The sequence below is a fragment of the Neopsephotus bourkii genome, unplaced genomic scaffold (assembly GCF_033783945.1).
Source record: "Neopsephotus bourkii isolate Nb327-2 ecotype Australia unplaced genomic scaffold, CSIRO-AGI_Nbou_v1 NB_1423, whole genome shotgun sequence".
Classification (NCBI taxonomy): Eukaryota; Metazoa; Chordata; class Aves; order Psittaciformes; family Psittacidae; genus Neopsephotus; species Neopsephotus bourkii.
In genome coordinates, this window is record NW_026901900.1 from 4,780,018 (window position 1) to 4,802,840 (window position 22,823).

The 22,823-nt window shown below is 44.0% G+C and overlaps 2 protein-coding genes across 3 annotated transcripts in view; one reads left to right on the top strand and one right to left on the bottom strand.

Annotated features, from left to right (window-relative positions):
- The window catches only part of FAM107B (family with sequence similarity 107 member B), a 60,538-nt gene extending 59,019 nt beyond the window's left edge, over positions 1-1,519 (bottom strand). Inside the window, exon 1 of the mRNA XM_061368173.1 lies at positions 1,338-1,519. The gene's annotated coding sequence lies outside the window, so the exon portion shown is untranslated. The remainder of the gene's footprint in view (positions 1-1,337) is intronic.
- HSPA14 (heat shock protein family A (Hsp70) member 14) overlaps positions 1-22,823 on the top strand; it is a 156,254-nt gene that overhangs the window by 48,027 nt on the left and 85,404 nt on the right. The gene's annotated exons all lie outside the window — the stretch shown is intronic.

Sequence of the window (22,823 nt, forward strand, 5' to 3'; positions counted from 1 at the left end):
GTTCTGTTCACAACACAGGGAGATTAAAGACAGTTTCAAACCCTCTCAAATTACCTACAAGATCCCCAAGCGATTACTGCCATTTTTTAACAACGTTCTTCCATTCTCCCACATCTGTGCCAAGCCAAAGTTAAATATCCTCACTAGTGCCACAGGACTTAGTGCATACGCATATACATACCACAACGCAAAACAGCAACGCTGCCAGTGTTATTCAACAGTACTCCCACCACAAGCTGCACACAGCTCACACAGAAGCATCTTCTCCTCGTTCTGCTGCGTTTTTGTTTGACTATGTAGAAGTCTCAACAAAACCCAGAAAGTTCACAAGTTCCTGCCTTGCTCTTGAGTTTGCTACAAACATGCCCTGAACTTAACAGGACCAAGCTCTGCTCTGATGCCAGCCACGGCCATACTCTGCATTCGCACAGTATTGATACATGCCAGAACTCATTAAGCTATGCAAAGAAATCCAGTGGTGAAAGCAAACAAGTAGTTTTGATATACAGAGCTCCTGCACTGCATCTCTTCCCCTTATGAACCCCCTAAATACCTTTATCCATGCAGTTACCCTGTCCAGACGCAATACTTTCCAACCCCAAACATAGGAAAACCTGGACATTTGGACTGCCTGAGGAGAAACTCTGACAGACCCGCACTGGGAAGGATGGAAGCACAGGGGGATAGCCCAAGTGCTCACCACGCTCCCAGTGTTTACTGCTTCCAAAGATTTGTAAGGCAACATCCACTGTCTACATCAGAAGTTCGGCTGCTCTGAACCCTCATTCTACAAGGCAGGACCTATAGGAAACAGAATATATCTATTTCTTATTTTCCACTTCTTCTTCCCATCCAACACCACACGCCCCGGTTGCAACCCCAAAAGTCACCAGGGAATATGTAAGTTTGCCCTCTGGGAAGCAGAAAGGCCCCGCCGGCTCCTCAGCCCCAGCCAACCGGGGGGGGAAAGCGGGCTTCGGCGGGCCCCCGGCCGGCGGGACCTGCAACATCCTCGGTGCCCCGCGCCCTCCCGGGCTCCCTTCTACTTCGCTCCCCCCTTCATTACTGCTCTTACAAAGCCACTATCAACCCGCAGGGTTCCCCTTCACGACTGAAGGCGCAGAGCCGCGGCTCTCCCGCCGGACCCCCACAGCCCGGGGGTGCCGCCGAGTCCCGCCCCGCAGCACCCCACAGCGTGAGGAGGGGGTACGGCGATGGGACACCCCCACCGCCACCACCCGGACCCTCACCGGGAGCCGCCTTCCCTCCCCACCCCGCGGCTGTCCCGTCCCACCCCGCCAGCGCAGCGCCTTTGTGTGAGGAGACACAAAACCTACCTCGCCGGGGCGGCTCTCCCGTGGGGGGACAAGGGCAGGGGGACCCCGAAGCGAGAGCAGGGGAGCAGTGAGCCAGCGCTGCCCGCTCGGTCACTGACTGACGGACTGACTGAGTGTCCGCCAGCGCGGGCCCGCCACACGCGCGGAGCCGGCCCGGCCTCGCCTGAGGGGAGCGGCGGGGCGGGCCAGGGGCGGGCCCGCCGCTGAGTCACCGCCGACCGCCTCCTTTGTTGTCAGGCGTGGAGAGATGCGAGCTGGGGTGAGGGGGGATGTGTGGAGATCATAGAAGCATAGAACGGTTTGGGTTGGAAAGGACCTTAAGATCATCCAGTTCCAACCCACTGCCACGGGCAGGGACACCTTCCACTAGAGCAGGTTGCTCCAAGCCCCTGTGTCCAACCTGGCCTTGAACACTGCCAGGGATGGGGCAGCCACAGCTTCTCTGGGCACCTTGTGCCAGCACCTCAGCACCCTCACAGGGAAGAACTTCCATATATCCAATTTAAACTTCTTGTTTCAATTTGAACCCATCACCCCTTGTCCTGTCACTACAGTCCCTGATAAGAGTTCCTCTCCAGCATCCTTGTAGCTCCCTTCAGACCCTGGAAGCTGCTCTGAGCTGAGGTGCCCACGGGTGCTTCCCAAATGCTGCTGGCCCCACTAACCTGTAAGAGCCACCTCCCGCTTCATGGAACAGGAATGCCTTCATTTAACCTTCCCTGAGTGGTTTCCTCTCCCTGTCCATGGTCTGGAGCCCTCTCCCTGTGTGTATTTCCATCAGTCAATCTGTAGGAATTCAGGTTCTCACTCTGCAAGTGGATCCATCCAAGTAAAAGGACAAGAAATCACAGCCAGACAGCAAAAACATACCTCAATATGCCCCAGAATCTGGTTGTAGTGAGTACTACAGGATGGAGACATGACAGAGAGCTTGGGACCCAACATGACATGCACAAGCTTTGGGAATGAACCCAAAGAAAAGAAAGGCCTTTGAGGATGAAGTATATATTTATACATTGGTGTACATATTCGGATTGAATTGATTTACCTGCTCTAGTGGAAGCTGTCCCTGCCCATGGCAGGCGGGTTGGAACTGCATGATCTTAAGGTCCTTTCTAACCCAAACCATTCTCTTATTTCTTCTGTATAATTATCACTAGGATTATGTTGTTATTCTTCAGAGCAGATGACTCAAATCGCAGCAAAGTGACAGCAGCAACTTGAGTCATCCCAGGGATGGAAAGCTTCAGACTGATTTAAGCTCAGTAACTTGAGGAGCTGAGTATCCAACATCACTTGCGCTGCAGAGACAGATCCTACCTTTCCCAAAACCCCCAGGCCCAAGAAGCCCCTGCAGGAAGGATATTGGGTGCTCAGCAGCTGGTGCTGTTTCCACCGAATCTGTCCTAAATAACCCGCTGCCCCAGCATGGTAAGGGGGCAGAGTGGGTCGGGAGAAATATGTTTTCTGTGAGAATGTTATTTGGTCACAACTGCATTTTACTCATGACAAGGGCCGAAATCTGGAGAGCTGGTATGTACTAAAAGACCACTCAGGTCTTTGTGTGCAGCTGTTCTTTCTTTAAGGAGAAAAAGGGTGAAACCCAAGAAATTGATGAAATCCAGAGCATGGGTGGCCACTGTCAGTTCTGGTTCAATCTGAGTCTTGCCAAACAGCAACATCATCCATCAGAGCTCTCTGTGAACAAATGAGATGTTGTAAAATGCTAAATGCTCCTCAAAAAGTCACTTGTGGTATACCAAGGTGGTATAGTCAGCGCTGGTTATGGGCAGCCTCATTCCCCAGGTGCCCCTTCCTTCACAGGAGTGCTGTGAGATATAGTTGCTCTGTATTGTGGAGCCCATGGATACTGTATGGAACAAAACCTCATAAAAATTGATTTTTTTTTTTTATTAAATGCAGTAAAATGACGTGCTTAGGTGAATGAGAGAGTATCAATATTGAATAGTTCCCTGCTCTGTGAGCAATGCTCCATCTGAAGCATGGGAGGGAGGAATGATGTATGACCAGGGAATTGCAAACAGCAAAGAAAGAAAATGAGCTGCAAGGCCAGCTGGAGTGCTGGATTTCCCTATCTTTTGCATTCTTGACCTTACAACCTCTCCATATCATTTCTGTATGTAAGCATTAACCATTTCTATTCTAAAGATGCTTTGTAGTCCTGATCATGTTTTTATCTCTGCCCCCTTAGACACTGCACAGGCGGTTGTCTCTGCTCTGCAATCTGACACGTCGCACCAGTGTTTCTCAACCTTTTCTCAGCTCAGACAGCTATTTTGCTGTGATATGTACCGTTTCCCCAACAGATCCTGCACATCCACACCTTTAAATGGAATGTAACACTTCACTGAAGCTACCAGAAGTCTCTGGGTGTCTTGCCACAGCTTGTCAAAGGAGCACAGGCATTTTTCATGGTGATAGCTGGTTTGTTCCAGTGTTACATTCAGTTTGAGTGTGTGGTTATGTGGTTGGCCATACCAGATGCAGATATAGCAAAGTCCCTCCCACACATACTATTAACTTGTGCTCCATGAAATGACTGTGAAACTGTGCAGCCTCTAAGCTACCATGGCTGTATACAGACTTGAAAACTATTGCTGGACACAAGCAATGAAGAAAAAGGTTTGGAAGAGGCAGGAAGTTAAAAGGACACACCAAGAACACATCTGAGGATCAGCGATGGCTGAGGCCAACCTGCTTGTTACCATAGTGTCTGAATTCCTCACTCAGTGCCTCATACATGGCAGTGCTTAAATAATAGGTCTGAGTCAAACATCTCGCAAGTAATTTAAGGGATAGCTTGTCTCATCAGGTTGCCTGGTTTTGGTGCAGGAGCTCCCACAGATCCCTCACTGGGGAGACAATCAGCACAGCTCCAGCCCAAAGGTGAGGAATTTGACCACTGTCTCATATGAGGTGTGATGGGAAGTCAGTATTGTCTCCCACCTGTGAGCCATTCAAGTTCCTGATATTCCCATTCCTTCTTTAAGGCACATCATATGCTCCTCATACCTCTTGACCACATGAAAATTACAGTGTTTGGTTCATGAGAGAAAGAAATTTGGTCACAGTTGCATTTTACTTATGACAAGCCTTCTTCCTCTAGCAGTCTGGGTACTGAAACTCCAGAAAGTACTCAAGAAGGATTCAGGGATCTTTCCAGATGAAAAGTACTATATAAAATTAAAACATTACCTGTTTATGTTAAATGAAAAGCAGTGTATTGGAATCCAAAACATGAATCAACTGGCTGCGGTTTAGAACAATTCTCAGGCAGAATGATCCACTGGAAACACTTAACAAGAGAAATCCCTTTTTTATTTACATTATAGCCAAAACTATATAGTCATTCTGTTGTATAAGTGTCATGGGACATATGTAGTACATACTTTGGCATTTTGGTATCTTATGAATCAAGTATTGTGTATTTTTAATGCAGGTCAGTGTTTGTAATTCTTTTCTGTTGAACTTCAGAGTTAAAAGCAAAATCATCCTTTAATTACTTGAGTTGTCCTCTTAGTGGGGTAGGGAATTGCATTTTACTCCACCATACCTGGCCTTTGAATCTTACCATAATATAACTTTAAATAATAGTAACAATTTTACTGTGGCAGAACAAAGTGGAGTACAGAGTCAGCTGCTGTGGGATTCCCATTGCTTAATTTCAGCTGTCTGAAAGCAGACGTCTCCTCTAAGCAGGTCATGTAGGCTGGGGAGAGGGAGGTATCTCCATAGGGATCATGCCTCCTACCTTAGGTGTCTGGATTAGAACTGGATTAATTGCTTCTGGAAGTGCTTCTGCTGGTTATACGAGGCAGCAACCTGACAAGCGTCAGCTAGATGCCTTCCTCAGAAATTCTTTAGCTGTGTGTAATTCCTCTACCCAAAGTGGCAAAATGCTGCCCAGTTACAAGTAAAGGAGAGATGAGTGCTGCCTGTATTTTTATTCCACGTAACATGGAGAAGCACTGACTTACGTCATAACAGAATGTGGTTCTCTTTATTCCCATGTAGCCACTTCAAATGTTTTTGGGTTTGTTTTCTAGATCTTTAATTTAATCAAAGTAAATCAACTGGAATGCAGATTGTTATGAAGGTTTTTCCATACCATCTTTCTGCCAAAACATCAATTAAGTATCTGGAGAAACATCTGCTGTGCACGTAGATGTATAAATATATATAGGAGCTGAACAATATGACCTCTGAATTTGAAGGGTTTTCTTTACACAAAGACAGGGGCATAAAAGGGATTTCCTCCAAGTTTTCCTGTGCATTAATAATGAAGATCAGGATGCCACCTTTGTTTCCTCCACTTCTGAGCACACAGTGAAAGGAAATGGTTCTGGATCAAATCACAAAGAGGAGTGTAAATACAGACTACACTCCACGCTGGCACTCAGAAGTTTAATTATCCAGCATGATGCATCTTTATGGAAGAAGGAGACAGATACATCCCACATGTTAATAGCTGGCTCCCTGTGGCTGACCTTTGGCTCAAATATTCCATATTGTGATTAATGTTGCACAGTTGGATCCAAAATATGCTCATTCCCCAGGCTGCAGGAAAAAATAAGGGCTTTAATTTACCTTCCAAAAGCAGAATTCCATTTGATCACTCTTTTAGAGATTGATATTTATCACTGGCTGTAGGTTGGCCTTTGAAGAGCTGTTACCTGCTTCCTGAGTTAGGACTCTTAAGACCCAGCTTCTCAGATTCCCTCCACTACTGTCTTGCTGGGCAACCTGAAGTAAGGAATTTTGCCTCAGTTTCTGATCTAGTAGAACAGCAAAAATACCTGTGCCTTACTGATGCAGTTTGAAATTTGCAGATAGAAGACACTAACCAATGTTCATCTTCAGGCAAAATTGGATATTGACCTCTATAATCTAGAGGTCTCACAAGATTAGGTCAGAAAATCATAGCTGCTGTGCTTAGATCATGGTTTTCTGGTCACCTTCAGCTCTAAGCTTTCTTTTCTTATATAACATAGATTCCATTTTCCTTCTTATGCCATTGTAGTAATCTTACATCATTCTAATAATATAAGCTGTATCGCTGGGCCTGCCATAGGTAAGCAGACATAAGGATTTCTGAGCCTATTTTTCAGATTGACCCTGAAAGACATAGGATCTGTGGACATGATACGCATCCCATATATTACAAATACACAGTGCATAGCATTTCATGGCATTTTTCTGGGGAAATCATACCCTTGAAAATATGGTAATAGATGGGCTCAGAGTTGTAATGCAGAACATTTGAAGAGACTCAAACATGTCACTGGCATCTGCTGTAAGGTTAAAGCCTTGAGGTGCTGCAATTAATAATACCTGAATTACTCCCCATTTGGCTTCTCTATGTCTGACACAGAAAGCCTCATCCATAGCTAATTAAAGCCATTGCTAAAATTGCCGTTGCCCTCAAGTGAGTTTAGACTGAACCTTCATTTCTGCCTTCCTCCTAGATGAGATGAAGCAGCAAAGCCTGATGAAGGCTTGGAAACTGTTCCTACTCCTGTGGAGATCACAAGGAATTTTGCTTGGACTGGGCCTATGAAGACATGCCCAGATGTCTTCCCAGGGATGCCACTAAAAGTTCTATAAAAATACAGCTGTAATAGCTGGAGACACAGAAAAACGTGAGACAGAGCCTCTCAAGAGGTCTGTCCCTACCTCCAACCAGGACACATCTGGAGTGTTGCACAGGCTGGGCAAATTTTTCCTTTTCCAAGCTGCTTTATTTACCAAAGATGACAGACTGTTAGCCTTACAGCATCTGGAGCAGACAATCTCACATCGTTTCTCACCAAAGCAAATAATCAAGTGTTCTTTCCACCACGAAAGGAAAGTCAGACAGATGTTCTCTGTGCTCTGAACCATGAAGTACATGCAAATTGCAAGTGGTAAGTAGCGCTTTTTCTGCCTTTTGTGTAGTCATGATTGCACTCCAAGACTTCCCTTGGGCCACATACACACTTCCAGAGGAACATGCACATTGAATCATAGAATCATAGAATCATTTAAATTGGAAAAGACCTTTAAAATCACCAAGTCCAACAGTTAAACCAGCACTGCCAACTCCACCACCAAACCATGACCCTGAGCACCACATCTCCATGTCTTTTTGTTTCCACGCCATGTGCAAGGTCCTACACCTGGGTCGGGGCAATTCCAGGCACAGCTACAGGCTGGGCAGAGAAGAGATTCAGAGCAGCCCTGCCGAGAAGGACTTGGGGGTGCTGGTCGATGAGAAAATGAACATGAGCCGGCTTCAGTGTGCGCTTGCAGCCCAGAAAGCCAACTGTATCCTGGGCTGCATCAAAAGGAGTGTGACCAGCAGGTCGAAGGAGGTGATCCTGCCCCTCTACTCTGCTCTTGCGAGACCTCACTTGGAGTACTGTGTGCAGTTCTGGTGTCCTCAACATAAAAAGGACATGGATCTGTTGGAACAAGTCCAGAGGAGGCCACAAGGATGGTCAGGGGGTGGAGCATCTCCTGTATGAAGACAGGCTGAGAAAGTTGGGGCTGTTCAGCCTGGAGAAGAGAAGGCTGCATGGAGACCTCATAGCAGCCTTCCAGTATCTGATGGGGGCCTATAAGGATGCTGGGGAGGGACTCTTCATTAGGGACTGTAGCGTAGGACAAGGGGCAATGGGTTCAAATTTGAACAGGGGAAATTCAGGTTAGATCTAAGGAAGAAGTTCTTTACTGTTAGGGTGGTGAGGCACTGGCACAGGTGACCCAAGGAAGTTGTGAACGCTCCATCCCTGGTGGTGTTTAAGGCCAGGCTGGACAGAGCTTTGGGTTACATGGTTTAGTGTGAGGTGTCCCTGCCTATGGCAGGGGGGTTGGAACTTGATGACCTTAAGGTCCTTTCCAACCCTGACTATTCTATGATTCTATGATTCTTTTAAACACCTCCAGGGATGGTGACTCCATCTCTGCCCTGAGCAGCCTGTTCCAGTGCTTCCATCACAGGATCTCAAAGTACAGGTCAAACCTAACAACTGTAAGAAATAAGCTCTTGAACCTTCTGTGCAAGATCTGCAGAATTGGTGGATACATAGATAGAATGCCCAAATAGTTATGAGTGTGCCCAGGTCCTCTCCCATGTGCAGATTAGCTGTGCTTATCATACTGTAGCAATGACTTAGCACCTAGAAATACTCAATATTAGCCAAGTTCCTCTGGTTTTCCATAAATTCTTAGAAAAACAGAAAGGTCACAGGAACGGCTGGTAACTTAGACATGTGGTAGAGCTGATAGAGACATCCAAGTCAACACAGTGGGTTAGTAACAATTCTGGCAACAGGAGTCAGAGCTTCTGGTTCTCCTATCCCAGTAACAGGTAAGTTGCACACGAGTGCATCTCCACCCCAGAACTGATTCACATCTGTTATCTGTGTATGACATCTCCATCTAGTTGAGGCACATCTTAGACAGTCACATGAGAAAATCTGCCTGTGTTATCCCTGACCCTGTATGCTACTGGGACTTCTGGGGTCATTCTTCCTGGGGAAGTTGCGCTAAAATAAGTTCAAAGTCTCTGATTCTTTCTCAGTGAGTCATTCATCACGGGGGTGCTTGTCTTGGTCTTCTAGACACATGGGGAAAACTGTGGAAAGAAACTGAAGAGACAAAGCAAATGAGTTAGCATCCCAAGGGAAAGTAGAGCCATAGCCTGCACTTCCAACTGTGACTTCAAAGTTGGGTGACAGTGTATTGTGTATGATCAAGAAAGAAAATGTGGGGAGCAATGTATCAGAGCCTTCAACAGTGGGTAGGGAAGAATAGATCCATTTCAGCTTAGTCAGTTTATGGTCTCATCTGAGTCTCTAGTTACCAATTCTAATACTAAAGCATAATGACAGCAACAAAAGAAATTAACAGAAATAGGTTTTCAACTTTTTCCCTGGTTTCTCACTTGAAATAAATCATTATTCTGTCCCTAACTCTTCACTTTTATTGTCTAACCCCTGTGGTTTAGTAACCAGCTGGCATTCCTCATAAAGAAATCAGCAGGTTGATTGACACTGTGGCTACCCTGAAGTCCTCTGAGGCTTTCTTATTGACTGACCATATCTTAGATAAGGTTGCCAGTAAATTATAGCTCTGCTTAAGAGCATCTGCCTCAGGGCTGCTCTCTCCTCATTATAAAACCTGATCTAATCCTGCGTGTCTCTTCAATTATGGGAGAGTACAATTCAAGAAGTGGCTTTCCCAGTGAATGTGAAATGAGACAAACTATTCCTAAGGAGGGTAAACATGAATACTCAAGACTGAAGCTAAGACTATTCCTTCTGATTTCCATGTGGTTTCCAATAGAATAATATATCACTTATTCTGCTAAGGTTGACTTATTTCATCACAAAAATCAGTTAAAAAGTTCTACCTGTCAGTAAGCATTTCTATGTGCAGAAACCATGTGTGTGACAATTCAGGTGATAACCCTAGGAAAGGCACTGGATAAGTCACTTGCTTTAGACTCCCCACTGAAATCTTTGGGAGATTCTTCAGCTCCATGCCAAGATACAGGAAAGACATTTAATTTATGAGATCAATGAATGTCAGAGAGCAAATGGAAAAGGAACAAGCTTATCTTAACATTTTTGCGTGTTAGACAGATAAATTATGTCCTGGATTGCAAGATGAGTTCAACAGATCACTGCTGATGGAGATGAGTTAGTCCATCTTATAGTTCCGTGAATAAAAATACCTCACGTTGTGGGAGCATCCTACCGTATTGAATAAAGGTGAATAAAGGAGCCTGTTAGGGCTTCTGTTGGTACAGTACCTGCTCCAAGTTCCAGTAACTGAGACAACTGCTGTCACTGAGGCCTTTCACACACATCACAGCACCAATGCCCAACTTCACAGGTCCTGCCTGAGCTCTAGCCTTTCTTGAATCTCACCTTTGGTGAGCACCCTTTCACTGGAGAAAATGATGTCTTTATACAAATCTTGTATATATATATATATATATATACATGTATATATGTATGTATCTTGTATATATACATATATGTACAAGATTTGTATATATATGGTTTGAGCACTAGTAGATAGAGGACTTCTCCTTACAGCTTTGCATTTCATCTGGATAAATATTAAAAAACAGAAGGATTTATTTTAGTCAGGGGCAAACGTGCATCTAGCAACTAAATTAATGGAATCTGTGAACCCATGCCAAGATTATATGGCAGTTTGTCTCAGTGTAACATTACTCTAATTGTGTATTAAAACCCCAGATTATGTTCATTCTACCATACCTCTTTCTGTCTAAGGGAAGTTTATTACTCACGACCTCCAAATACAGAGTGCATTTTGACATGTGAATTTTTTACTGCGAGGGTGCTGAGGCACTGGAGTGAGTTGCCCAAAGAAGTGGTAAATGCTCCATCCTTGGCAGTGTCCAAGGCCGGGCTGGACAGAGCCTTGGCCGACGCGGTCTAGTGTGAGGTGTCCCTGCCCATGGCAGGGGGCTGGAACTGGATGATCTTAAGGTCCTTTCCAAACCCATTCTGTCATTCTATGATTCTATGTCTGGTGGGAAATGATCAAGCTGACTCATTGCTTCTATCACCTATGTGTTTTCTTAGATCATTAATCTGTGCCAAGGAGGACAAGGCAGACTGTGATGTCAGTCAACAGACAGAGGAGCATTCATCTGAGGACATAGTGGGACTACCCACAGATCATCCTTCCTCATCCTCAGCCTACACTGCCAGCCCAAGGAAGCACGTCTGTCTTGTGGACAGTACTCATAGGATCCTCTTGGAAACTTCCGTCATGCAGCACTTGCTCCTGATCAGTTATAGTATAAAGACATAAAAAGACTGTAAGAGTAGCTGCAGTGTTCAGATTACACTAGACCCATCTCCAGCACTGAACAAAAGTAGATGTCCAGGGGATACTACAAGAAAAGGGCAAACATACATGATTTCCTCCATCACAGTCTCCAGCCACCTGCAGCTTCCTGAGCTGGGTGTTTCTACTAATTCCTATAGATAACTTTCAATAGATCCTTTTCCCTGTACAGCTTCCCCTTAAATTCATATAAGATTTTGGTAGCATCTTTTGCCAAGAAATTGCAAGGCTCAATAGCATTCTCATGAGAGAGGATATTGCGCTACCACTGGTTAGAAATTAATCGCAGTCACTTCGTACAACTTTTCTTATAGGAAACATGATGCTACGAATGATGGAGGCAAATCTCCTTAGGCTTCTCTGGTGTTGGATCTCAGCAATATGGTCTAACCCAAGCCCCCTCAATATCAGCAAGATATTCCTAATTCTAGTTAGGTCTGCAATTCCTGGCTGCCAGAAAAAAAATATTCCAAATTAAAACTTAGTCAAAGTGAGGTTCAGCCTCTCCTAAGTAGCCAGCCTTTAATGCAGTTCTGGCTTTGTAATACTGTTTTGGTTTCTGGCAGGATTCGTCAAAACATTGATGTCACTTCAGAAAAAACCTACAGACTGTTTCTTCAGGAAAGATAAAAAGATAAATGGTGAGTGAGGCTGCCCCACTACAAACAATTATGGAAACAAATAGGTTCATTAAAGACCTGTGCTCTCATTTACATGGCTACAGCCCTCAGCTAGCTAAATTGCAACTCCTTTTATCAAAGGATTTAAATCCTGATGATCTCCTTGTAATTCCCTCAAATTTATACCATTTGCATTCCGGCTTTGATTCATCTATTTTCTACTGTGCTTTTAACTACAGCAGAGGTACCCTGTAAATACAGTATACATCAGTGAAGAGAACTCCCTTATTTATGTACTTCTAACTTCAATATTTCCCTGAACTAGATGTGCCACCATGACCCATATAGCCAATATGTCTTGCATTTGCATTCTTTTATAATGCAAGTCAGTTGTGGAGTTACGTACAAATAGACCTCAGGGGGGGCTGGCCTCCCAGCTGTATTAAATAAATTCCCTATGCACAAAAGAGGAAGAAAAGGAAGGGAAAAGCTTCCTCCTAGCTTTTCCTGGAAGCGTAGGAGTGAAATAATTCACTTCGGTGTCCTGTGGAAATAAAGCTTAGTTAGAAAATGTCAGAAATGAGCCTTTACAAAAACACAGTCTTAGTAGTGAAATAGTAAATATCTTGCCTGTAGAGAGGAATGGAGTTTTCCCAGTGCATTCACTCACTGTCACAGATCTGCCGAAAGCACTTAATCTTTAGTCAGGCTGAATTCCCTTGTACTGTGGAAATCATAAAGGGAAAGTTCACCATTTGGATGCACATGGTTTCAGGGTAGATTTTATAGTTTATATAAACTCCTTTGCTCTGTTTTACGGAGTTTCAAATGTATGTCTTTATTGGTACTTATACAGTACTCAAGCTGACTTTGATCTGATAGAAGGCACTATGTGTAGACATAATTTCTGGTTTTCTTGCAAAATATTTAAATGAAAACTTGAAAACAATTTTGGTTTAGTTTAAAATCAAACATTTTTTCAGGGTTTGTTCATGAATTAACCAAAACCCACATGCCTTCCCTTAACTTTTGACAAATATTTCCATTTAGTCTAAAACCAACTTTTTGTGGGGAAAAAAACCCTTCTTTTGGAGATACCAGTTCTTCCAGAAAAATTGATGTTAGATTTATGGTGACCCTGTAATGTGGGTGATTCTCAGTTTGTTCCTCCTTGTGGCCATCTTATGAGGCCCTCCTAGACATTTAAGACTTGGCCAAGTAGCAAATCCATTGCCTTGAACACCAAGTCCTCCCCTGAGTGGATCTTATTGTCTATATTCCTGCATTTAACAGCAGTGGAAGGATATTTCATTTGTCTCCTATGGTGACTGCTGTTTTTCCGTATGTCCTTTCCCAGAAAGAGACTGGAAAGAATGGAAAATCAATGGGTTTTTTTGTTTGTTTATCTGTGTGTTACAGGATGGATTTTGGAGGGCGAAGCTCAGTAGTGTTTAGTCATGGCCTTTCGGTTTTGCCCACTGATTTCATTGTCCTGGTTTCCAGCATCCAAAGTCGACACACATATTTTGTAATGATGAAGTAAATGGAAAAAGGCTGGCAAAAGTTTGGCCCATGGCACATTTCATTTCACAGATCAAGAGATCAGAGAGAGCAAGCTGAAGCTTACCATGTGTCACCAGCTCTCCTAGGACCTGCCTTGCCTTGCACACAAACACGATTTTACCACTCTGAGCACTGAATCTGAACTCCTGCTTGCATATGACATCATATGCCAGATGAGCTTAGTTCTGCAAAATCCAAAGTGGGAATAACTGGGACATAATTGAAAATCCCTGACTGGGAAGCGTTAGATAAATGGTTCTGGTTCTGGTTTCAATCCATGTCCTTTGTTAATCTTATTATTCAATGACTGTTTAAAGCCATCCCATGCTCATTTGGACTAAATACATAACCCAATTAAAACAATCCTGAGCTATTTAGACCTACAGAATCGGACTAAATTTCAGTGCTTCCTACATCTTAGATTATTCAGACATCCAGGGCAAGAATACCTCTACCATCAGTTTATCTCCTCACATCCCAGCCATCATCAGTAAATTGTACATATGGGTTAGGAGGTTGTCATATTTCACATATGACGCAACAGTTCCAGCCAATTTCCTTAGTAAGCCAGCACCTAAAGCAGCTAGTGGATACTAGTAGCTAAATACTAGGTACTAAAGCCCCTGGTACGGCTTTATGTCTGATGACAGGATACAGGACTTGGGTCTGCAAATCCACTTGGGTCCCTGGGATCATGGGAATGTGCTGAAGCAATGGCAAGAAAGGACAGAGGAAAGGGGTGGAGTTGGAAGTATTCAGTCCATCAGCACAACAGCTTTCCTAGCAGAGCTGGAGCCTTACCAAAGGCCTGATGGCTCTCTCCTGCTGTAGGAAATAATCTGCTAACTAAATAGTTCACAGTGGAAGGAAACGAGGAGAAACGAGTAGATTGAAACAACGAAATGCTTTTCTCATCAACTGTACTTAAACCCAGCTGCAAGTTGATCTGTGTGTTAGGAATGGGCAAGCAAGGTCTTTCCAGAGCATTTTTACAAGTTTGTGATTAAAAACAATGAATGCTCAAGAAACTAAAGTGAGAACTTAACTAAAACAAGGGCAAGAAACTCATGGCAAGCATATAGCTCAGCAAATAACTCCAAACATGTAACTTCTTCCATGGATTTTATACTGTTTAAGTTCGCAAACTGTTCATGAACAGATTGCAAAATTAAAACAAGCAAACAAACAAGAAAACATTTATTCATTTGGGGGATAATTAATATATAATATGTTATGAGTTAGAGATAATTCTTGGTCTACATCAGCCAGGATGATGTGATTGTCATAATTTGTGCAATGTAATTTTATCACACAAACAGACAGCTTTGTGGGGCTTAAAACAAGCACAGTTCGTCTCAGTGGTTAATGGAAAGCTTTGATGTCTCAAAGACAGTGGAGGACCTATGGAGCTGGAGAAGGTACAGAGAAAGACAACTGAAGTCAAGGGGATGGAGCAGCTGCCTTACAAGGAGAGATGGGAAAGTCTGGGACTCTTCAGTTGGAGAAAAGGCAGATGAGAAAGGATATTACTGAGGTCTACCAGCTCCCAGAGGTGGTGGGTAAAGTCAAAGGGCAAAGTTATTCACTCGTCCCTCAACACTATAACCAGCGCAGCCCCCCAACAACACCAGCTGCTTCTTGGAGGGATCCCCAAGCTAATGCACTGCTGCCAAGGGAGCTTTGTCTGGGGACACAACTGAAGGGAAGGCAAGTGGGACTCACAGATAAAATAGAGGTCATGGCCAGAAGGTGGTGGAGAAAGGTGTGCAAGTAGACAGCTGATCAAAGCATTCAGGCATCTTTATGTCCTTAATCCATTTGGTGTGGGGATAACCAACCCATAAACAAAATGAGTCCTAGTTGTATAAATTTCCACAGTTGTGTAAGAATACACAAGTGGCACCATTATAGATTTGCCCACCTTATTTTGGTTTGAGCAGTTCAGGTCAGATCCCACATACTTGCTTATGTCCTTGGACTAGTACATGGATTCCTTGTTAGTCATGCAGGAGCTGGGCTTCCCCACATCAGAAATAGTGGTAGAATGAGTAACATTGTACTCCTCTCATTAGTAGAATGAAAGAAAGTCAAAGAAACTCAAAAGGACGGTAAATCTGATTTAACTGATGCATGCACAAAGGCTCCACTATAGGACATTCTTGTGCTCCTTGCTTTGGTCAGGAGCAGACATCTGTCTGCAAGCACAAGGAGTTCATTAATCAGCATGCAGCCATCTACACTGCTTTTTATCTTCTCAGTTTGCTTTCCTGCTTTCCTGACACAGCTTTAAATTCCTTACAGCACTGGTGAAGGCACTTCTTTTCCTCACACGTGGCTTCTCCCTTTGCCCTTTCCCACTCTGAATATGTATTTGAACCTGGCAGACGCAGATCCCCAAACTTAACTTTTTTAGTTCCTTTATTATCTTTTTCTCTTTTACACCTGCAAATGCCTGTGGGTGTGATTTTCTGTCACCAGTTACACAGGAGTACAATTTGTGCCTCTCAGAGGGCTTATAAAACTGCAGGCACTGCTTCTTTCATACCCAGTGATGGAAAACAAAATGCACCTGCAATTATGTACCCCTGGGTGCAAATTATAAGGATAATGCTTAGACAAGATTGGGACTTTTCCACTGAGGTGGCTTTTTTGCTAGGATACAAAGGGAATAAAACTGGTCCACCTGAGCTGAGGGGGTTTTGTGGGAATGTTTCACACCAGTTTCAACGACAGCATTTCAGGGAAATCCCATACAACTTGATAATCACCTTGTTCCACTTCAGCATAACAAGAACTCAGAATGTAGAGCATTTACTTAGGATAAGGGTGCCAAAGTCTAATCTTGCTTTGCCTAATTCAGATTGAGTAATTGGTTCTGGGGTCTCACATCTCCAGTGTATGCCCTGCCTGTGAGGCTACCAATGACCCTTCTCAATGTCATTGGTTGAAGTTGTCTCACCTAAACTATTGACTCAGCTCTGGGAAGCCTGTCTGACTGCCTCAGCATTCATAGGACTTGTTAAGTCTGAGGGTCACAGATGGGTTTTCATTGAGACAGACCTAGATCCCAGCCTTTCTAACAAGCTATGAATGACTGAGGTTCCAGGTGACTGGCTTGGGGCTTTGAAGGGTTCACACTGAGCAAAGAAGCTCCCAATAGTCTCTACAGCTTGTGCTAAAACCATATTATCTTCAGGCAAAGCCCAGAAACCTGACTTCAGAACAAACCCTTTAGACTGAAAATGGTATAAAATCTTTAGAACCCTAAACACATTATGCATCACTCCATGCATTCCATCTTGAGGCAGAGCAAAAGATAGCTTTGCTGGTGTTGTTTCTTAAAATGTCTGTTAATAACTATAAATAACCTTGAAATTCAAGCAGGGTTAGTTCAGAGGGTTAGTTCAGATGGGTCTAGGTACTCCAGGAGTATGCTGTGGGCTGTATCTGCCTCCTTTTTTCTAGTAAGAGGATACACACAAGCATCTTTCTCCATGTGTGGAAACAGTGCACATATTTTACAACCCATTTCCCTCTTCTTAGAAGACTGTAGTCACATGAGAAGAAACCAGCCTCCAAGAATTAGCCCTGGCCAGATGTAGCTGAAGGAAATCTGGTACCAAAGCCATAGGAAGAGGTACTCTGGTGTCCTGCTTCCCTTTCCATGTTGCAGCACAGCCAAGGTGTGGAGATGAGGCCAAGGAAGGGAGTGAGACATGTCCCTCACAAAGTGTTGCTGATGCAGGTCCTTCCTCATGGATATCCTCCCTTAGATTCAAAAGTACTACTCCACAGGAGGAACCATCCCCACTGAAGCTGAAGACTGATTACAGAATCATAGAATAGGTCCTGACCTATTTGTAAACACAGTGGTGAAAAACTGTGGTGAAAAGAATGAGGAGTCTGGGAGGACTTCTTTTATGGTAAGAGCCTCTTACTTCTAAAGAACTAATCTGAAAAGGATGAATCTTCACTTGGCCACTGCTGAGTCCTCTGAGCCTTATTGCTCAGTGACAGATTATATTTCTCCTTCAGCCTTGATGACAAAGAACAGCACTAAATTGAAGCTCTGTCTCATCCTGCTTCATTAGAACATAATGAGGCAAAATTACAGGGTTTGCTGGCATTGCTCAGCAATTCAACACGGTGATCATACTCAAAGCCAGCGAAGAAGGAGGGCTACCAGCCCATTCTGTAGTGCCTGGTGCTGGGTCAGGGTCCATGCAGAAGATCCACGAAGGCTTTTCTAGGGGTCTGTCATAGTGATAGTATCTGGCACACTAAAATAAATCAGAAAGAGCCCAGAAGGGACCAGGGGCAAACAGGGCAGATGTAGCAGCTGAAAGACACTGGAGTAGAGCTGGCTCCAGCATTGCCATTCCTAAGGGCTGGAAGCGGCGTTAATGGGCCCCATGTGCTACAGGAATGCAAAGTTCTGCGTGGGCCGGGAGATTTATGCTCTCGACATTGGGGGGACTTCCTGACTAAGAGTTAATTGCTTTGGACTGTGAGCGTCTCTGCTCTGAATTACTGCAACTTTATTGAACAGCAAACCTAAGGGAGCAGCAAAGCCAAAGGCGGGCAGCCGTCCTGTCTAAGATGCCACTGGTTTAACCTCACATTTCTGAGGATGTAGAGCATGCCGTACTTTTGTTTAATGAAGCTCATGTTTAGTTGTCATTTAACTGTCATGAAAAGATGAGACTGGTCTCATTATGGTTGTTTCCTAGTTTATGTCTTCAAGAAGGGACAATAGTGAAGCTATGTGGAAGAACACAGGAGCAGAGCAACGCTATAGTGCTTTACCAGTCCTCAACAAGCTGTGGCATGTGCTGAGCCACAGATGGTCTCTTTGTGTTTTAGTAACCTTGAGTAATTTCAGTCATATTTATGAATTCATCCATTAATGAACTCATGTAAACTGCTGGCAGCCCAAATGTCCCACAGCTCAAACAAATGTTGTGTGAAGAACTGTCTCTTTTTGTTTGTTTTGTACTTGCCATTTGCCAAACACTACAGTTTCTACATGGTATTTAGGTGGTTGTGTGGGTTGTAGTGTAGTTTAATTGGCAGAATGATATACTTGAGACCAACAGAGTAATATACTTGAAACCAGACCCAAGAGACTAGAGGCTAGAGATCCAACTGTCCCATTTTTGTTCACCTCTGACTACTGACCATCAAACCTGAAGTTGAGCTCCACATGGGGAAAGAATCAAAGTGTTTTAAGGATCTGCTTGAGGTGAGATCATCTGAAGACACAGACATTCGGTTATAAGTTCACTGGTCCAAGAACTTTACCTTGATCTGTGTAACCTATTGAGCCACTCAACAAAGTTTTGGATGTGCAAACAGTGAGAGGAAACGAAAGCAGGTAGAGGCACGTACTGCAAAAGGAGAGAAAAACAGCTCTGTGGGAGGGAAAATGAGTGGCTCTGAAAAGATCAGGAGGAGGCACATGCACAGGAGTACAGTAATAGATAGAAATGTCAATGGGATGGAGGGAAAAAAAGAAAGAAACAAAGCTCAGTGATGTAGGTTTGAAATGGTTTGGTTTGAATGTGTGCTCGGAATAAAGAAAATCACAGACCACAAGAATGACAAAAGCTGAGGAGAAAAAGGTCCCTTTTGTCAGGATTCCCCTTGTGCCACTACATGGTTAACAGAACCTTTATTCCCCAGCCCCTTACTAACACAGAGTTGTCAGGCTCCACTGGGAACCTTGAATACTTCTAAATCATCCCTGTGGCTCCCTGAACATCCAAATAAGACAGAAATACACTCAGTTAACATATTCAGGAAGGCCTTCTCCCTTTCCTGTACTGCTCACATTTCAGTGTATTGCTGACATCATTTAAAGTAGTACTGGCAAATAATATTGCTTTGTGCATTATAAATAGAAATCAGGCAGCAAATGCAATTAAATATGGACAGAAAGGCACAAATTCCTGAGCAGAATAGCCTGTGTGTCTGACAGAAAAAGAAAACTTTGTTAAGTTTGCCCGTGACCAGCCTAATTGGATCTTGGATTTATTTTTATGATTCTTTATAGATGTGCTATTACATGTCTGCAAAATGTAACAGCTTCTTGAAACCGAAACCAAAACCACCAATATAAGATGTTTCCAGGGTATCTCAAAGGGTTTAAAACTGAATTCATTTCAATTCTGCTTTTCCAGTGCAATGGATAATAGTAAACAGGAGGTTAAAAATACACACATCAGGGTTATACAAGCAAAAAGTAACAGCAGGTATCTGCGAAGCACAGGTTACTGACAAACCCTCACTTTGGTTAGAAATGCCCTCATCTGTAAGAAAGATTGTGGTGATGGACTATTCTTCTTTCACTGTAGCCTGTTTGATGGGATCCACCAGTCTAGGCAAGGCAAGGAAATCATTGGCAGCAGGCTGGCCATCTTGGTGAGGTGGGCTTTAAACTGAAGGACCTGTGGGGACTGGGTCTAAAGTTGCAACAGTCAAGTCATTGCAACCAACTGGGGAATAGGCCAGGCCAAGCAAAGAAGCGACAAATGTTCCTTAGCTCCTTTCCAAGATGAAAAACCAAAAGACCAACCACCTCAACTGTACACTAATGCATGAAGAAGAAACAGGAGGGACTGGAGCTCCACGCCGAGTCAGAAAGTTGTAGTATCATAGGAGTAACTGAAACATGCTGGGACAACTCATGTGACTGGAGGATCACAAGCGATGGCTATAGGCTGTTTTTTAATGGCAGGAAGGGAAGAAAAGGAGGAGGAGTTGTGCTTCATGTTAAGGAGAACCTTGAATGTACAGAAGTCAGTTATGGCGATTGTGGAAGCCCTACTGAATGCCTTTGGGTCAAGATCAGCAGGGTCATCTCCAAGGGGGATCTTACAATAGGCATCTGTTGCCAACCTTCAAACCATGACTACAAGGCCAACAAAACAATATTTGGGTCACTTAAGCAAGCTTCCGGTCAACAGAACCTGGTTCTATGGGTGACTTCAACTGTCCAGACATTTGTTGGGAGAACAATACAACAGTTCACGTCATCCATCAAGTTCCTGGAATGTGTAGAGGATCACTTCCTCATACAAATGTTAGGTGTGCCAACCAGGAATGAGGCACTGCTGGACTTGCTACTCACAGGCTAAGAAAACCTGTTTTTGTAATATCTCAGTGATAGCCTTGGCTGCAGTTATCACAATAGTGTTGAGTTTGGGATTCTGTTGAGCGTGCTGAAAGTAAAACTTTAGAGAAGCAAACTTCAGTTTGCTCAGAGCTCCATTGAGAGGGATTCTGTTGGAAACTTCCATGGAGGGTAAAGGAGTTAACAATTGCCAGAATCCCCTTTAAAGCTAAGGGAAGCAGGTGAAGCAAGAAACCCCCCCGGCTTGACTGCAATGTTCTGAGTCTGTTTAAAACCAAAAGAGAAGAGTACCAGAGGTGGAAATGTGATAGAACGGTTGTTGAGAACCACAAAGGCATTGCCAGGGCTTGCAGGAGCGCAGTTATGTGCAGATTGAAGTGAAATTGTCCAGAGATATCAGAAACCACAAGAAAATGTTCTTCAGGTATATAAACAACAAGCAGAAACAGAAGGAAAATATTGTCCCACTGTTAAACATGAAAGGTGAATCAGTCACCAACAATGCTGACAAGGCAGAGGTTCTTACCACTTTGTTCACCTCTGTCTTGACAGGCACTGTTGGGCTCCAGGCCTTGGGAACAAAAGTACAGGTTGATGTAGACACAGATCCACTGTCAGTGGATGAAGAGGTGGTATGTGAACTATTACAGGAACTTGACCCTTATGAATTGATGGCCCTTGACAATATCCACTTGAGGGCATTAAGAGAGCTGGCTGACATTGTTGTGAGACTGCTCTCCATAACCTTTGAGAAGTAATGAAGATTGAGGAACATCCCAGAAGGCAAATGTCATCCACATCTTGAAGAAGGGCTGAAAGGAGGATCCAAGAGATTATAGTCCCATAAATATCACCTCAGTCCCTGGGAAGATAATGAAGCAAATCTTCCTGGGGGTTATCACAAGTCAGACCAAGCACATGATTGGGAAAAGCCATGATTGGGATCCACCAGAGCCAAATCATGCTTGACGAACCTAATCACCCTCTACAGCAAAGTAACCTGTGTGGTTGATGTGGGGTGAGTGGTGGGCATCATTTACCTGGATTTTTCCAAGGCTTTCAATACAGTTTCCCACAGCCTCCTCCTAGATAAACTGATTCATCACAGTCTAGACAAGTGGCCTGTGTGGTGCATGGGGAACTGGCTGACCAGCAGCACCCAGAGGGTGGTGGTGAACAGCTCCTTTTCCACCTGGCAACAAGTCATTAGTTGTGTCCCCCAGGGATTGATGTTGTGCCCAATGCTGTTCAATGTCTTCATAAGTAATCTGGATGGTGGGATCAAATGTACCCTGGATCAAATGGTCCAAACTGAGTAGGGAATTGGGCTCTTTGGAAGGGAGAGCTGCCCTGCAGGATGACCTGGATAGGCTGGGAGAGTGGGGTAACAAGAGACTTATACAGTTCAACAAAGCCAAGTGTAAGATCTTGCATCTGAGTAAACACAATTCAGTACAGGCTGAGATCTACTTGGCTGGGGAACAGCTCTGTGGAATGGGGCCTAGGGGTCCTGACACAAGCTCAATGTGAATGAAAGTGTGCAGCTGTGGCAAAGAAATCCAACAGGATTCTGGGTTACAATAGCAAGGGCATCACCAGCAGAGATAAAGAAGTCATTGCCTCACTCTGCTCAGCACGTGTCAGGCCACACCTGGGATACTGTGTTCAGTTTTGGTTCCTGCTGTCCCCACAATGGGGACAGGCCAGAGAGGGTCCAGAGAAGCGCCACAAAGATGATCCAAGGACTAGGAAGCTGTGCAAGGAAAGGCTGAGAGAGTGGGGGTTGCTCAGACTGGGGAAAAGAACGGTCAGGGCAGACCTTATCACCATGTTCCAGTATATAAAGGGTGGCTACAAAGAAGATGGAAACCCCATTTTTACAAGGAGTCACATGGAAAAGGTGTGGAGTGATGGAAATATGTTACTCCTGGGGAGATTCTGATGGGACACAAGCAGAAAATTTTTCACAATGAAAACAATCATCCATTGGAATAATCTTCCCAGGGAAGTGGTGGATTTTCCAACTTTGGATACTTTTAAGATTCATCTGGACAAGGTGCTGGGACGTCTTGTCTAGACCATGGTTTTGCAAAGGAAAGATTGGACCAGATGATCCTTGAGGTCCTTTTGACCTGCTATTATATGATTCTATGACATTCCAATTCCTTAAACTACCTAAAACATCAACTATGCTGGCAATCTAAGATGCCCTACAGGGAGCTAGCTGGGAATCATACCCATCTTTCAGGATTTTCACTTGTCATCAGGTTCTGTAATACTTGG